Source organism: Cololabis saira, unplaced genomic scaffold (genome assembly GCF_033807715.1).
Source record: "Cololabis saira isolate AMF1-May2022 unplaced genomic scaffold, fColSai1.1 scf034, whole genome shotgun sequence".
Lineage (NCBI taxonomy): Eukaryota > Metazoa > Chordata > Actinopteri > Beloniformes > Belonidae > Cololabis > Cololabis saira.
Window position 1 is genome coordinate 75,001 of NW_026906198.1, and position 12,500 is coordinate 87,500.

Here is a 12,500-nt window from a genome sequence, read left to right on the forward strand (position 1 = left end):
GCCACTTCCCCCATGGACGAGCTCCCTTCTTCAGCGGGGTCCAGAGTCAGCAGAGGTCGCAGGGAAGGGATCCCGATGCGGAGCGGAGGAAGAGCAGGCGGTGGAGTCAGAACCAGAGGGGGTTTCTCCTCTGGTCCTGTACCTCCGATGGACGAACGCGCTGCCGAAAGAGATCCAGCCCAGGAGTCGCAGCAGGTATCATCGGACTTTTCGGAAGGGGAAGATTTGGATTTAAGCGATGCGTTTATTAATAAATTAAAGAGGAAGGCCAGAGAGAAGAAAGGGTTAAGCGCAAAGAAATAGACATTATGAAGCTATACATTATGTCCAGCTTACTTTTTTTTTCTTTTTTTTCCATCATGGTTTTGAGTTTTTCTTCGCTTAATGCAAACGGGCTGAGAACTGAACATAGAATGCAGCGGGTACTTAATCTGTGCAATACAGACATCATATGTCTACAGGAGACATGGTGGGATGATGAGACAGTAGAAATGGTTAAAAAGCTATGGGGAGGGCTTCTTTTTCATAACAATGGGACCATGAATGCAAGGGGGGTGGCAATACTAATCAGAAAACATGCAGTTACAGAGGTGAAGCAGTGTCATACTGATGAAGACGGGAGGGTGGTAGGGATTGAGTTTTGTTTTCAGAGGGTTTTGTTTAAGCTTTTCTGCATTTATGCACCCAATGCTGAAAGAGATAGAAATCTCTTCTTTGATAGTCTCAAGCCCCACTGCTCCAAGAACTGCATCTTTTTGGGGGACATGAATGTGTGGATGGACAGGCTGGATGCATCCAAGAATACTAGGTTTAGATCGGATACATCCAGGAAGAAACTGTCAGATATGAATAGAATGTATAATTTAATAGATAAATGGAGATGGGAGAACCCTGATAAAAGGGAGTTCTCCCGGCGACAGGTAGTACTGGGAGAACTCAAACAAAGCAGGATAGATATGTGTTTGGTGGCAAATGATATAATAGATCATATCGGTAAATTATCATACAACTTTAACAGTATAAGTGATCATGCGAGTCTCACAGGAACGATAAGGGTAGGGGAAAAAGGGAGGGGAGGAGGAATATGGTGTTTAAATAATAGCTTACTTAGAGACGATGATTATGAATATAGAGTTAGGGAATATTTAAAAGCCATGACAGATGATCCAAGTATGCTGACAGATACAGGCCGATGGTGGGAACAGGTGAAAGAAGGAGTTAAGCAAATAAGCATTAAATATGCCAAGTGCAGAAATGGGCGTAAGAAAAGAAAGGAAAGAAAAATAAAACAACTAATAGATAGCGAATTAAAGAAGGCGGATGATGATGTTAATTGGAAAATAGACAGATTATTAGAACTTAAAAATATACTATCTAAATATGAAATGGAGGAATGTAATGGCGCCATCGTCAGGAGCAAGGCCAAGTATGCGGTAGAGGGAGAAAAGAACACGGCCTTTTTCTTGAGGATGGAAAAACAGAGACAAGGAAAAAGCTATATAGAGGAGCTCGAAGATGACAATGGTAACCGAATAAACGACTTAACTGGCATTTGTGCTGCTGTTGAAGACTTTTATAAGCACTTATTCTCGAAAGAGAAGAATGATGAAAAGTGCATGGAGGAAGTGCTGAATACTGTGTCTACAAAACTCTCCATAGAACAGGCTGAAGCTTGTGAGGGAGACATAACGGAGCAGGAAATCACAGCAGCTATAATGAGTGGGAAGGCCAATAAGAGCCCAGGCTCTGATGGTCTGACCTATGAGTTCTATAAGACATTTATCGACCTTTTAGCACCCATAATGAAAACCGTTATTCAACATATTGAAACGACACAACAATTACCTCACTCCATGGCACTTAGCATTATCACGATCATTTACAAAAATAAGGGAAGCAAACTCAGACTGGAAAACTTTAGACCCATTAGTTTATTAAACACGGACTACAAAATTTTAGCTAAGGTTTTAGGCAATAGAATGAAAAGTGTAGCAGGTACGATCATAGCACCGACGCAGGCGTATGGAATACCGGGCAGGGATATCAGTGACACATTGATGACGGTCAGGGATTTAATCCATCACATGAACACAAATGGTAAAGGAGGAATTGTTTTGGGGGTTGATTTGAATAAAGCTTTTGACCGAGTTAGTCATAATTTTCTTTTTAACGCCTTGGAAAAATTTGGCTTTGGCAATAGAATAACCACGTGGATCAAACTGTTGTACAAGAATGCGATAAGTCAGGTCAAGTGCAATGGGCTTTTAACAAACATCTTTCCACTGCAGCGCTCAGTCAGACAAGGGTGTCCTATGTCATCGCTCCTTTACAGCCTGTCTGTAGAACCGTTGGCGACATTTATCAACAGCAACAACAATATCAGGGGGATTGAGTTACCGGGGGGAGGCAAGACCACCATACTGCAGTACGCAGATGACACTACAATAACAGTACAAGACATGGAAAGTACACAAACTGTCGCAAAATACTTTGAGATCTATGGCAGGGCATCTGGGGCAAAGATCAATATAGAAAAATCAGAAATAATGTATATAGGAAATAAAATCGATAAAAAGTGTGAGCTCAAGTTTAAAATAGCAGAAAGTCAAATCAAAGTGTTGGGCATATATCTGGGGATAGATGAGAGAGCAGCTAGAGACTATACTTGGACAGGAGTCATAAATAAAATAAAGCGGACAATAAACTTTTGGAGACAAAGAAGCCTGAAGCTTAAAGGCAAGGTCATCATAATAAATGCTTTGCTAATATCTAGACTCATCCACTATATAGCAGCCATAGATATGCCAGAATGGGTGTTAAAGGAACTTAATTCCATTATTTGTCTCTTTTTGTGGAATGGCAAGGGAGTGAGAGTCTCTCACCAAACCTTGATGGCTGGGTATAAGGCAGGAGGTTTAAAATTAGTTAATATAGAAATGAAGAAAAAAGCGATTAGAATAAAAACGGTGATTAAATATTTGCATGATAGAATAGAGCATGGTTGGAAACATTTCTTTAAAGAATATATAGGTCGGGCAGGAAAATGTGACGACTATGGTCTGCTGATGGCTTTGAAAAAGCATATGCATGAGGGTATCCCTGACTTTTATAGAGAAGTGTTGAACGCCTGGGCTATATTATTACCATACATAGGGTATGATTGTATAGATATAAACATGATTATGAATAACCCAATCTTTCTAAATACTAAATTATTGAATAATAGTGAAACGCTGTACAATGCCATCTTTATTAAGGCAGGAATAAGACAGATAAAAGATATCATGTTTGAGGTAATACCTGGTTTTCTGCCCGAACACTCAATAATAGATATGATTAGACACATGGATTATGATATGAGGAAAGGAACTATAGTTAACACATACAACAAAATTAAAAGTAGCATAAATACGGAATGGATAACTAGAATAAATAGCGATGAAGTAAAAAGGACAGAGAGAAGTTGGCCAGAATTATATATAGAAAAGGAGAACTATAGGATTAATCTGGGCAAGCTGAAAACAAGGATGGCATATGGTATATTGATAGAAAAGGTCCTGAAGAGACCAGCCTCTGACGTGATGTGGAAGAAGAAATATACCAGCATGGACTTCAATGACATATGGTGTGGTACGATAAAATACAACAGCATAGACTGTGAGGACAATGATTTCAAGATAAAGCATAATAGAATATTTACAAAAATAATATTGCATCAAATTAATAAAAGTTTAAGCAGAATATGCGATGTATGCAAGACAGGGGAGGAAGATCTTTTTCATTTATTTTTGAACTGTGCTTGTTTGATTCAGTTCTTTGAAAAGCTGAGACACACTTTGGTTAAACATTGGGGAAGTGACTATATAAGCAAATTTAATTGGGAGCAACTATTCTTGTTCGGTACAAGTAAAAGAAATAAGGGAATTAACACCAATTTATTTAATTTTGTTTTAAGCCATGCCAGATTGGCAGTCAGGCTGAGAAGAAACTATGCACATTTTGATGGAAAGATGGTGGATGTTTGGACAGTTTTTAAATCCATCTTAAAAAGAGATCTATATTTGATTTTGAAATACAACAGAAATAACTTTGTCGATGTTTTTGTTGAAGGAAATGACTTGGTTGAAATAACAGGAGGCAAAGTGTTACTTAATTTTTGACTTTATTTCAAGATTACACTATTGGAGTTGCTCATTCGTTGTGTTCTTTTTATTTCAACAGTGTTAAAATTTGTGCCCCCCCCCCCCCCCCCCCCCTTTTTTTTTTGGTTTGGAATCACGTTTTATTTTGAGTATAACTGTGTGTACATGATGGTTTCTGTTGCAATGTAGCTGAAAGTGGTTGCAGAGCAGAATGTAAACAATTCCTTTTAATGTAATGTATATTTTTCATAATAAAAGATAAAAAAAAAAAAAAGATGCGCCCGATCTTGTCTGATCTCGGAAGCTAAGCAGGGTCGTGCCTGGTTAGTACTTGGATGGGAGACCGCTTGGGAATACCAGGTGCTGTAAGCTTTTTCAACCAGCAGAGAACGCTCTCGCTTAATCTACCCACACATATTTCAACGTGGTAACAGCGACAGCTCACGTCCTAAAGTGATTTGCACATAGTTAAGGCACCTTAACTCCAACAAATAAGCGCTTCTAAATTATTATCACCAACAAATCAATGACTTATATTCTATGACTTATCTTCAACTCCATATAAGAAGTATTTCAAGCTGCAGCTTCAGCTTACGGCCATACCAGCCTGGATGCGCCCGATCTCGTCTGATCTCGGAAGGTAAGCAGGGTCGGGCCTGGTTAGTACTTGGATGGGAGACCGCCTGGGAATACCAGGTGCTGTAAGCTTTTTCAACCAGCAGAGAGCGCTCTCGCTTAATCTACCCACACATATTTCAACGTGGTAAGAGCGACAGCTCACGTCCTAAAGTGTTTTGCACATGGTTAAGGCACTTTAACTCCAACAAATAAGTGCTTCTAAATTATTATCACCAACAAATCAATGACTTATATTATATGACTTATCTTCAACTCCATATAAGAGGTATTTCAAGCTGCAGCTTCTACTTACGGCCATACCAGCCTGGATGCGCCTGATCTCGTCTGATCTCGGAAGCTAAGCAGGGTCAAGCCTGGTTAGTACTTGGGTGGGAGACCGCCTGGGAATACCAGGTGCTGTTAGCTTTTTCAACCAGCAGAGAGCGCTCTCGCTTAATCTACCCACACATATTTCAACGTGGTAACAGCGACAGCTCACGTCCTAAAGTGTTTTGCACATGGTTAAGGCACTTTAACTCCAACAAATAAAACCAACAAATCAATGACTTATATTCTATGACTTATCTTCAACTCCATATCAGAGGTATTTCAAGCAGCAGATTCTGCTTAAGGCCATACCAGCCTGGATGCGCCCGATCTCGTCTGATCTCGGAAGCTAAGCAGGGTGGGGCCTGGTTAGTACTTGGATGGGAGACTGCCTGGGAATACCATGTGCTGTAAGCTTTTTCAACCAGCAGAGAGCGCTCTCGCTTAATCCACCCACACATATTTCAACGTGGTAAGAGCGACAGCTCACGTCCTAAAGTGTTTTGCACATGGTTAAGGCACTTTAACTCCAACAAATAAAACCAACAAATCAATGACTTTTTTCTATGACTTATCTTCAACTCCATATAAGAGGTATTTCAAGCTGCAGCTTCTGCTTACGGCCATACCAGCCTGGATGCGCCCGATCTCGTCTGATCTCGGAAGCTAAGCAGGGTCAAGCCTGGTTAGTACTTGGATGGGAGACCGCCTGGGAATACCAGGTGCTGTAAGCATTTTCAACCAGCAGAGAGCGCTCTCGCTTAATCTACCCACACATATTTCAACGTGGTAACAGCGACAGCTCACGTCCAAAAGTGTTTTTCACATGGTTAAGGCACTTTAACTCCAACAAATAAGCGCTTCTAAATTATTATCACCAACAAATCAATGACTTATATTATATGACTTATCTTCAACTCCATATAAGAGGTATTTCAAGCTGGCGCTTCTGCTTACGGCCATACCAGCCTGGATGCGCCCGATCTTGTCTGATCTCAGAAGCTAAGCAGGGTCGGGCCTGGTTAGTACTTGGATGGGAGACCGCCTGGGAATACCAGGAGCTGTAAGCTTTTTCAACCAGCAGAGAGCGCTCTCGCTTAATCTACCCACACAAATTTCAACGTGGTAACAGCGACAGCTCACGTCCTAAAGTGTTTTGCACATGGTTAAGGCACTTTAACTCCAACAAATAAAACCAACAAATCAATGACTTATATTCTATGACTTTTCTTCAACTCCATATAAGAGGTATTTCAAGCTGCAGCTTCTGCTTATGGCCATACCAGCCTGGATGCGCCCAATCTCGTCTGATCTCGGAAGCTAAGCAGGGTCGGGCCTGGTTAGTACTTGGATGGGAGACCGTCTGGGAATACCAGGTGCTGTAAGCTTTTCAACCAGCAGAGAACGCTCTCGCTTAATCTAGCCACACATATTTCAACGTGGTAACAGCGACATCTCACGTCCTAAAGTGTTTTGCACATGGTTAAGGCACTTTAACTCCAACAAATAAGTGCTTCTAAATTATTATCACCAACAAATCAATGACTTATATTATATGACTTATCTTCAACTCCATATAAGAGGTATTTCAAGCTGCAGCTTCTGCTTACGGCCATATCAGCCTGGATGCGCCCGAACTCGTCTGATCTCGGAAGCTAAGCAGGGTCGGGGCTGGTTAGTACTTGGATGGGAGACCGCCTGGGAATACCAGGTGCTGTAAGCTTTTTCAACCAGCAGAGAGCGCTCTGGCTTAATCTACCCACACACATTTCAACGTGGTAACAGCGACAGCTCACGTCCTAAAGTGTTATGCACATGGTTAAGGCACTTTTTTTTTTAATTCAAGATCTTTTTATTGAAATTTTCACAAAGTAAAAAAGGTGAAATGCTGCATGTCAATTACAAATATTTTGAGTAGGCATGGGCATGTTAATCATAGCATACACCAGTGTACAAAATATAAAAAACAATTAAACAGTATGAAAAAATATAAAATAGTAACAAAAACAAACTACAGACCAAACTAATCCCTCCCATGTCACTGCTAGATTACTAATCACAATATGAGGTCACTCTAACATCAAAAGCCTGCACTAGGAATACAAAAGAAACATGAAGTATAGTTCACAGGGTCTGGAATGCTTCTAGAAAAGGTCCCCACACTTTCTGGAACTTATTTGATTGCTGAAGCGAGTATCTAATTTTCTCCAGTTTTAAGCAGGACATGATGTCTTCCAGCCATTGTGCACGAGTAGGAGGGAAGGGATCCTTCCACCTGAACAGAATTGCCCGACGAGCCAAAAGGGATGCAAAAGACAAAGTGTGCCCCTGTGCAGTGGTTAACTTCCTTCCTCCCTCCATGACCCCAAACAGGGCAGTCAGTGGGTTTGGTTCTAATCTGATTTTAAGCACCAGAGAGAGAGTATGAAATACTTCCATCCAGTACTTGTTTAGACATGGGCAGGACCAGTACATGTGGATGAGAGAGGCTTCTGCTACCTTACATCTTACACAGTATGGACTAATATCTGGGTACATGGAGGATAACTTTGCTTTGGAAATATGAGCCCTGTGTACCACTTTAAACTGAATTAAGCAGTGACGTGCGCACAGGGAGGTTGTATTAACCAGTTTGAGTATGGACTCCCAGGTATCCTCTGATAAGGGAAGCCCTAAGTCCTGCTCCCATGCTGCTTTGAGTTTATCTGTAGGGGCACTCCTAAGATCCAGCAACATGCCATAGAAAGACGAAATGAGCCCCTTTTTGAATGGGTCTGTGGCAAGAACCTTGTCAACTGTGGTCAAGCCTATCGATGCACCAGGGCTGGGTGTCTGGGAAAGAACAAAATGTCTAGCCTGAAGATACCTAAAGAAATGTGATTTTGGAAGGCTGAATTTACTACTTAACTGCTCAAAAGATGCCACGGTGCCGTCTATGAACATATCTCTAAAACGATTCATACCCCTCCTGTGCCATTCCTGGAAGGTGGGGTCTTCAAGGGATGGTTTGAAAGAGTGTTTTGATGCAATGGGGCTAAGAAGAGAGAAGCTGTGAAAACCAAAAAACTTCCTAAATTGGGCCCAAATTCTAAGAGAATGTTTAACCACTGGGTTTTTGATTGATTTAAGTGAAGGAAGTGGAAGTGAGGAGCCGAGTAGGGCAGGAATTGACAGGTCATCAGTTGGATGTAACTCCATCGCCACCCAGTCAGGGCGGTCAGCGCCGTCGCAGTAGAAGGACCAGAATGCAAGGCAGCGCAGGTTAGCAGCCCAATAATAATAACGAAAGTTTGGGAGGGCCAGACCACCTGCAGACTTAATTTTTTGAAGGTGAGTTTTGTTCAAACGTGGCCGTTTACCCCGCCATAGGTATGAAGATATAACTGAGTCAAGGGACTGAAAAAAAGAACCAGGAATAAAGAGTGGCAAGGTCTGGAAAAGGTACAAAAATTTAGGTAAAATTGTCATTTTAACTGAATTGATGCGACCCACAAGAGACATTGACAGGGGTGACCATTGTGTAAGGGTTTGTTTGGTCTCATTTAACAATGAGATAAGATTCTCTTGGAGCAGGTCTTTGTGTTTCCTTGTCACATATATGCCTAAATAGGAGAATTTGTCATTTACGATTTTAAAGGGAAAATTGGAAAGGTCTAAAGCATGCGATTCGAGATTGGTAGGGAAAAGCTCACTTTTGCTGAGATTCAGTTTATAGCCTGAGAGTTTCCCAAACTGACTGAGAAGTGACAGCGCAGGGGGTAATGAGGCCAGAGGGTGAGAGATGAAAAGCAAGAGGTCATCGGCATAAAGCGAGACCTTATGTTCCCTGCCACCTCTCCAGATACCGGACACATCCTCACAAGATCGGAGCGCTGTGGCAAGCGGTTCGATAGCCATGTCAAAAAGCATGGGACTAAGGGGGCACCCCTGACGGGTTCCACGATGCAGATTAAATGGTTTTGACCGTTGAGAGTTAGTACGAATTGAGGCTGTTGGGTGTAAATAGAGAAGCTTAATCCACAGAGCAAAGTTCGGACCAAAACCAAACCTGTCCAGCACAGCAAAGAGATAATCCCATTGGACGCGATCAAATGCTTTCTCCGCATCCAGAGAGACAACGCATTTAGGGATAGCCTCAGAGGCAGAGTAGATAATATTGAACAGTCGCCTTGTGTTGAAGTAAGACTGCCTACCTTTATTGAAGCCAGTTTGGTCTTCAGATATAATTGTGGGGAGGGCATTCTCCAGCCTATGGGCTAGGACTTTAGCTAGGATTTTAGCATCTGTGTTTAAGAGGGAGATGGGCCTGTAGGAGGCGCATTCAGTAGGATCCTTCCCTTTTTTAGCTATGAGGGTGATGCAGGCCTCCGAAAAAGAAGGAGGGAGGGAACCGTGGCTGAAGGATTCTGAAAGAACTGTAGATAGCAATGGGGAAAGCAGAGTAGAAAATTTCTTTAGAAATTCCGCCGGGAAGCCATCAGGGCCAGGACATTTACCCGACTGCAGTGAAGAAATGGCTCGAGTAATTTCCATCAGGGATATCGGTTCTTCTAATGTCTTCCTTAGATCTGGTGAAAGACTGGGAATACTAAGACTATTTAAAAAGTCAGCAATCTCATCTCGATCAGTCTGAGATTCCGAGGTGTATAGCTGGGTATAAAAGTCCCTGAATGCTTCATTTATGAGTAAGTGGTCTGTAGTTACATGGCCATTTGGTAATCGAATCTTAGAAATATTTTGTTTAGCCTTAGAGCCTTTAAGTTGGTTGGCTAATAATTTGTCAGATTTGTCTCCATAAACATAAAACCTGGTTTTACTTTTCAGAAGTGACTGTTCAATTGGGTGAGTGGTAAGCAGGTCAAATTTAGTTTTAAGTTCTAGCCGCTTTTTGTAAAGATCTGGGGCCTCATTTAAAATGGACTGCGTAGGATTCATACTAAAAGTGCACGTACGCTCAAAAGCCGAAAATGCCGTGCGCAAAAAAAAATCCGGATCAATAAAACCATGTGCACGCAGACTTCCACGCAGTCCAGCTGGAAGGTTGCGTAGCTGAATCCGCCCCTTTACACGCCCGGAAATGCATATGGATGAGCCTGCTGAGCATGCGCAGTGGCTTTCTGCAGCCTGTTTGGCGCAGATCCATGGTTTGGCGTCAGAATGAATGAGAAGTAGCAGCCACCGTGACACTGACTTTCACGGAGACCTAGATGCTGTAGATGATGTGGAGGACAGAAAAACCACATTATTTGGTGGTCAAAGTAAAAGTTACAATAAGTATATAAATAGTATACAATAAAATAAAGCGAGTGAGTGGCAGCACGCCGTTGCTGCGCTAAACGCCGTGAGTTCCCCGGCGCAACAGGGGGACACACGTCCCCCCGTCTTTTCAAAACCATGTTTTTTTTCCCCTTACTTTTTACAGTTTAAAAACTAACGGTAGGCTCAGCCTTAAATTGCATATTATCAAGACACTGTATGAAAGCGATACGAGAACGGCCCCGCAGCCCCGCTTCACCCCCCGCTCCCCCTCCTCCCCCCTCCCCTCAGAGCTGCTCAGGGCGGGTTTATGGTTCTGCGTCACCGACGCAGAGCCTACGCCGTAGGTGCGCGTCGCCGCGTACCCTACGCCGTAGCTCTGCGTCGTTTTAACGCGGGACCCTAATTTAGGCACCATATACAAGCAGCACGTAAAGGTTTCACGCGCGCGTAAAACTTATATATATGAAAAAAAAATCTGTGTCCCTTTAGGGAAGAAATGAGGGGCTCCGTGGGGCTCCCTAAACGCAGCCCCTCATTTGTTCTGTCCTAAGCGGTGGAGGAGGTTCCCCGCGTCTCACCGCGGCTGCAGCTCCAGCAGCACCAGAGTCCGGACTGACTGAGCTTCACACACAGAGGACACGATCAGCGCTATATTATTTTATTTTATTATTTTAAGCCTGACATATGTTGTGATATGTGATGACATTATTAAGAGTATGACATGAATCTGGCTTCATTTCACCACCTCACAGCCTGCCTCGCCAGTTCCCCGTGTCTTAAGTAAATTCTTACGGGAGGGTCAGGGTTGCCGTAAAGATAAGCAGATTTTTCGGTTAGTTTTTTCTTTTTAGATCCGAGGATTTGCGTAGATGGTGGCTTCCGCAACTTTCAGGCGCTTTTTCTGCGCAAGCAAGCTTTATAGATGAGGCCCCTGGGGATTTAGTCCGAGAATATTCTTCATCGACCTCTTTGATTTGGCGGGCAAGGTCTGATCGCTCCCTATAAGATTTTTGCCTCACCCTAGCAGTGTAGGATATAATCTGTCCCCGGAGATAAGCCTTGAGGGAATCCCAGACAGTTAGACTAGACATTCCTGGAGTCATATTCGTGGATAGGAAAAAGGCTATTTCCGTTTCCATTGATTTAACAAAATTTGTGTCCGACAGCAGAGTTGAATTGAATCGCCACTGTCTGTCTCTCTGAGGTAGGTCAGGAAGGGACATGGTTAGAACCACAGGAGCGTGGTCGGAAATGACAATGCTCTGATAAGCACAGGAATGAACCAGGGGAATCAGTTGATTATCAATAAAAAAATAATCAATCCTCGAGTATGTGTGGTGCACTTGTGAGAAAAAGGAGTATTCTCTGTCACATGGATGTAAAGAACGCCACACATCACAAACACCGTAGTCAGAAAGGAACGCCTGAATAAGACGGGCTGACTTACTTGCTGTGCCGGGGTTGGTAGAGGATCGGTCTAGGACTGGGTTGAGCCAGCAATTAAAATCACCACCCAGTATGAGAGAATATGTATTAAGGTCAGGGAGCAGTGAAAACAGTCGTTCAAAAAAGACTGCATCATCTGAATTAGGGGCATAAACGTTCACAAGTACGACCAATGTATTGAATAATTTCCCAGAAACGATCACGTAGCGACCAAACTTGTCAGAAATCACATTGTGCTGCTCAAATGAAACATCCTGACTGATCAGAACTGAAACTCCTCGGGCCTTAGCTTGAAAGGAGGAGTGAAATCTCTGCCCTGACCACCTCGGGAACAGGCGGCTATTATCAGAACTGCGAATATGAGTTTCTTGTAGAAAGGCTATTTCTGTTTTAAGGTGTTTTAGATGTGAGAAGATCCTTTTCCTCTTAACAGGGTGATTCAGACCCTTAACATTCCAGCTCACCAACTTCAAGTATCTACTCATAATATCTAAGAAGAAAAATTAGGTGTGCACAATGACCTAGGCAAAAAAAAAGAAAACGGAAAGGAGGTTGAATGTGACCCACATTAAGTAATGAGTTGAAAAGAGTTAATGCAAAGTTTCTGGCAGTGACATATCCCCCCGACCCACCCACCCCAACTAAGACAGCTGCTATAGAAAAATAAAAAAAAAGCAGCAAGCTCTTCAAAACAAACAAAGTGCAATA

The 12,500-nt window shown here is 42.6% G+C and overlaps 6 non-coding genes and 1 pseudogene across 6 annotated transcripts; all 7 read left to right on the forward strand.

Annotated features, from left to right (window-relative positions):
* The first annotated feature begins 4,731 nt into the window (after window positions 1-4,731).
* Window positions 4,732-4,850, forward strand: LOC133429892 (5S ribosomal RNA). Its single transcript, XR_009774710.1, has one exon. It is a non-coding gene; the product is annotated as a 5S ribosomal RNA (ribosomal RNA).
* A 217-nt stretch (window positions 4,851-5,067) lies between these two features.
* LOC133429873 (5S ribosomal RNA) lies at window positions 5,068-5,186 on the forward strand (annotated as a pseudogene).
* A 199-nt stretch (window positions 5,187-5,385) lies between these two features.
* Window positions 5,386-5,504, forward strand: LOC133429866 (5S ribosomal RNA). The gene has a single exon (XR_009774691.1). It is a non-coding gene; the product is annotated as a 5S ribosomal RNA (ribosomal RNA).
* Window positions 5,505-5,702: 198 nt separating this feature from the next.
* Window positions 5,703-5,821, forward strand: LOC133429921 (5S ribosomal RNA). Its single transcript, XR_009774737.1, has one exon. It is a non-coding gene; the product is annotated as a 5S ribosomal RNA (ribosomal RNA).
* Window positions 5,822-6,038: 217 nt separating this feature from the next.
* On the forward strand, window positions 6,039-6,157 carry LOC133429922 (5S ribosomal RNA). The gene has a single exon (XR_009774738.1). It is a non-coding gene; the product is annotated as a 5S ribosomal RNA (ribosomal RNA).
* Window positions 6,158-6,356: 199 nt separating this feature from the next.
* On the forward strand, window positions 6,357-6,475 carry LOC133429914 (5S ribosomal RNA). The gene has a single exon (XR_009774730.1). It is a non-coding gene; the product is annotated as a 5S ribosomal RNA (ribosomal RNA).
* A 216-nt stretch (window positions 6,476-6,691) lies between these two features.
* On the forward strand, window positions 6,692-6,810 carry LOC133429923 (5S ribosomal RNA). Its single transcript, XR_009774739.1, has one exon. It is a non-coding gene; the product is annotated as a 5S ribosomal RNA (ribosomal RNA).
* The last annotated feature ends 5,690 nt before the right edge of the window (window positions 6,811-12,500 follow it).